Source organism: Microtus oregoni, unplaced genomic scaffold (assembly GCF_018167655.1).
Source record: "Microtus oregoni isolate MIOR12 unplaced genomic scaffold, Mior012 000020F_ref0000438, whole genome shotgun sequence".
In the NCBI taxonomy this organism is placed as follows: Eukaryota; Metazoa; Chordata; class Mammalia; order Rodentia; family Cricetidae; genus Microtus; species Microtus oregoni.
In genome coordinates this window covers 2242807-2247517 of record NW_024543079.1, presented here as the reverse complement: position 1 = coordinate 2247517, position 4711 = coordinate 2242807, and the positions used below count along the sequence as shown (strand labels likewise).

General features: G+C 52.9%; 1 long non-coding RNA gene across 1 annotated transcript; it reads right to left on the bottom strand.

Moving 5' to 3' along the window:
* Positions 1-454: 454 nt before the first annotated feature.
* On the bottom strand, positions 455-4281 carry LOC121460019. The gene is made up of 3 exons (XR_005976029.1): positions 4252-4281; positions 1659-1881; positions 455-509 (listed from the first exon to the last, which is right to left on the bottom strand). It is a non-coding gene; the product is annotated as an uncharacterized LOC121460019 (long non-coding RNA).
* Between the last annotated feature and the right edge of the window lie 430 nt (positions 4282-4711).

Genomic DNA, 4711 nt, shown 5'->3' with positions numbered 1-4711 from the left:
TCTTCTAGAGGCTGCACTCTCCTCTCAGAGCCTCTATGGCTCCATCTCCTCTCCTGTGCGTCCAGCTCTGAGGGGGAGACACCATAGCACTACGCTTACCCAACACCTTCCCTGGAACACAGGAGGCCCTCAGTCAATGTTAGAGTTCGCCGCCAACTGCGTTCCAAGATCAAGGGACTGTGTAAGTTAGGGTCTGTATCCCCTCTGGTACCAGGAAGGCATGATCAGTTTGTTGTGTCCCCGTTCCCTCAGCGACTGGCAGAGCAGGCACTGAAACATTGCCACAAGGAATGAATGAATGAATGAGTGGGTGAATAAATGAATGAACACGGACACCCACGACCATCTGCAGAATCCGAGTTATATTTTCACCCATCGACATCAGGTTCAAGTGCTCGCTGTTGTCCTTCAGGTCTGAGCCCAGGCCCCTGCCAGAGCCCATGCTGTGCCGGGTGTCCTCAGCCAGGGTCATAAGTCATGTCACTGAGCTGTTTTCATGGTTAGCAGCACTGTCAAGACAAACGGAACATAGTCACATAAACAACCTCAGTGTCACCAGTGGACCTTGATCACTGTGGGACAGTCTCCAAGGCTGACGGGCAACTGCCCAGGCCTTGTTCTGGGTTCTGGTCTCGCTGCTCCGTCCCCTCCTCCCCAGGACTGGTAGGACAAAAGGGTTCCCTGGACCAGGACTGTCTGGTTCTGCAGAAGTGGAGAAAGGGGCCTAGGGACACTGGGGGGAGGGGGGAGATGCAGAACAGACTTAGCTCATCACTTAGCAGAAGCTTCCTTGATGAGTCTGCTGCTGTGCTCAGGACTGGGCAGCTGGGACTGTCCCTCCATGGCCACAGAGTCAGTTAAGGAGTCCAGTAAGATGACACCTGATGAGCTCTCCATACCCAGAAGCTGCTCGGCGTCTTCATGGCCAACCTCTGCGGCCGAAACCAATCTCACTATGCTTTCACAGAGCTCACTGAGCCTGTCACACAGCAGAGGAGGTGAGATTTCATCCGAGCTCGGTGTAAACCCAGAATCTGGGGTTCAGGGAGTCTGGCCCCCTGTGACTGGCTGTTTTGGGAAGCAAGTGAGGTTGCTGGGGAATGGCGAGCAGGCTCCAGTTGGCTCTAGGCCTCTCTCTTCACCTCTGACCCCGAGATGGTAACAGCACTGTCACCAAGTGAGTGGACCCATGCAGGCCCCCAGTGTAGTACACCATGTGGCCAGACTTCCTCCAGCTCTCTGGTGCAGACAGACACTGTCCCTGTCTTCTGACACCGGGCTGCAGTGGAAAGGGGACACGGCCACAGACCAAGGTCTGTGTCAGGTTGTAGGGGCGAGATGAGAGGAGAAGTGGAACCGTGAGGGAAAGCCCAAAGGCGTCCTCAGACACGGATGTCCAATACCACCTCAGTGATGAGGGCAATGCGTCTGGATGCCCAGCACGTGTGTCTGAGCAGACTCTGACTCGCGGGGTCCTGATCCACAGGGGTGCCTAACCAGCCACTCATTAGCTTCCCCGGGTCACCCAGTCTGGACCAGTTCAGCTTCCAGACATGGCTGAAGGTCCCTGAGGACAAATCAGCCCAGGCTCAGTCGTTGGGTTTAAAGCTCACTCTGTGCCGGGCACAGATGCTGTAACTGGCATGAACCACCCTCACCATCATCAGCCCTGGGAAGGTGGGCTTTTCCGGAGACTGCCGCACAGACACCAGTCCACAGGAGCGGCAGGGTTTGCAGAATGAGGAGACCTGTGATGAGTCTCAGTGCCTTCTGCAGCCTTATCCCGAGGTCTGTGACTGGAGAGAGCTCCATGTCTTCCTGTCCCACGTGACTGTCCCAGCTCACTGCAGGGCAGAGCTCTCCTCGCCAACGGAACCGCATCTAAGTGGACACATCGTCTCCTGCATTTCTTCCTCCCTCCTTCCCTCCTTCCCTTCCTCCCCTTCATCCCCCAACTCCCCCCCCCCCCAACGCACGCACCCATCTCTCTTCCTTTCTTTTTGAGACAGGGAGTTCTTTCCTTTGGGAAATTAGGTTTACCCAAATTGTGAAAAATCTGTAAGATCTGTAAAATTACCAAAGAATAAACTATAAATCTTTAAAAGAAGGTTTGTAAAATTAAGAGCAGAAAGAGAGAAAAAAATTATTGTGTCACCTCAAAGACCAGTTTTACCTCTGATCATTTTCTCCATTTTGAATTTTTAAAACTTTAAAAGTTTCTCTTATGTGTTTGGGTGCTTTGCTTGCATGTGTGTCTGTACACTGCATGAGAACCTCATTTCTGAAGAGGGTGATGTCTAATCCCCTATAACTGGAGTTACAGAAGGTTAGGAGCTGCCATGAGGGTGCTGGGAAGTGATCCTGAGTCCTCTAGAAGAGCAGCCAGTGCTCTTACCTATTGAGCCATCTCTCCAGACCCCATTTTAAAATTTTCTTAGAAAGTTATAACCATATTTATATGAATCCCCAAGTCCTTTTGTTCCCTAGACTATAAAGTAATGCCATGGGACTAGAATTTGTAGTTTTTCAATTGTCACTGCTTCTGTCAAGACCCCTGCTGCCCCTCCCTGCTGCTCTGGTCTCCCTCTTTCTTCACAATAGAAATCCCAAACTTTTGCTAGCTAATGGGACAGTCCAGAAAAACTACACTTCCCAGCCTCCCTTGCAGCTATGTGTGACCATGTGACTGTGTTCTGGCCAATAGAATATGAGTAACCACCAAGTCCTGCCCTTTCAAAGGAGGCGTCTCTTCTTTTCCACCTCCTTCTGGCTGTCTGGAGTGCAGATGTGATGGCTAGAATCTGTGTGGCTATCTTGGGCCAAGGAGGAGCCTTAGAGGAAAAGGGCCGTCAGTCCCTGATGAACTGACGAAGCCATTCTGCCAGCCGCCCCACCCCCCACATACCACTTCTCTTTATGTAAGGGAGCAGCAGTGTTTGCAAAACCTGACTTCTGGTTATTTGGGGTCTTCTGAGAATGAGTGGTGGCCTGAATCTAAGTGTTTTGCTGTTACTTTTGGGAAGATTCATCTTTAACACAACAGTTGCCTGTGTGAGGTGTGCAGGTAGCTCTAATTGAAGCCCTGTGTGCTCATCATCTCTGTTAGCGATTACATCCTCTGGTAGCCTGAGGATGCAAACATCTCAAAGCTGTCCATGCCTGTCCCCCAACTCACCCACAGCCGTTCACCTTGCACCCAAGCTCCCCAGCACAGATGAAGCTGAGACAGGGATTCTCATACTCAGAATAATCATCTCCTGGGCCGAAGTGAGCTGTCACAGCCGTCCATTTCTCAGCAGTTCCTGAATATAGGATCCCCCATGGGCAGTCACTGCCCACGAAGGCCCAGTGTCTGTCAGCACTCGGAGGCAATAGAAGCCACCACCCTAACCTGAGGACCCTCAGCTACCAGGTCGGGTTCAGAGGAGGCCTCTCCATGAATATCTCCGTCCACGGGGCACAGGGTCCTGTCTTCTGCTCTTGTTATTGTCCAAGCAGGAGAGAATAGGACCTAAGCAGGGATGCTGGGTCGCTCCTTCCGGAGGCTGAGATCTCAGAGAAGCTATAAGTTCTAGGAACCCCAAGCAGGGGAGGGAGAGGCCAGGCTGGCCCTGGTGACAGCGCCGGGCACGGGGAGCTTGACTCTGAGGAAGTTCTCACGGTCCTGACAACTGGTCAGACCACTTGCAGAAGAGACTGGAGCCAAACAATGGCAGTCAGAGAGGGCAGACAGGGATGTGGCTGAGCCGGGAGGCCCAGCACCACTGAAGGGGTCTGCCTATCATCCTAGCACCAAAGAGGAAAATCGGAAGTTGAAGGTTGTCCTCAGCTGCAGACCAAGAATGAGGCCAGCCAAAATCACAGGAGACTCTGTCTTATAAGAAAAAAGAAGATGGGCAGGACCACACCTGACTGGAACCGCTTAGCTACGCACACCCCTTTCCCTCTATTAAACCGAAACCTCATGTTGGGACCCCAGAGAGGATTTGGGGGTCACAGGGCCTCTTTATCTGTTGCTCTTCCCAATGTGGCCATATTGAATATATCTGCTTTTGCTGATTCTCGCTATGACTCTCTCTGTAATCGTCCCATTAAGGCAGGTAGTGGGCCTGGCATGTCACGGCCTCCAGGCATTGAACCTTCCACATCCCCCTGGAATTGGGTGGCCTCCCCTAGGCCTCTCTGCCACCCTCCCATAGCTGGGGTTTCTGGTGAGGACTCACAGCCGGCAAAGCCTTTCAGCAACTGTACCTGCGCCACAAGGGAAGCTGGGAAAGTGAGTCTTCTGGCATCTCTCAGGGTAGGGGAAACTCCCTTAGTGTGGGCCAGGTGCTGGAGGCCAGGAAGTGGGGCAAAGGTCAGTTCTCCAGGTAAAGGCCTGACTGGGCCTGCAGAGGAATGCAGGAAGGTTCTATCACCTTCCAACACCTTCCCATACCTGAACCCCCAGGATCACCTCCGCTTCACTGTAGTCAGACAGCACACAGAGGGGTGACGTGTCTGCATCACCCTCATGGTTCACCCAGCTCTGCAAGGCTAAGGGAGAGCCAGGGCCTGGACCAGGAAGCAGCCTTCAGTTACTGGGAGCCCTGGCCCACATGGGCGCCCAGGAGCTAGAGTGGGCAGATAGACCATTTCCCTCCTGAAACACAGTTGTATCTTCCTCAAGGCTCCAGGGTCGGCTTCGTCAAGAAAAGAGCAGGACACAAAG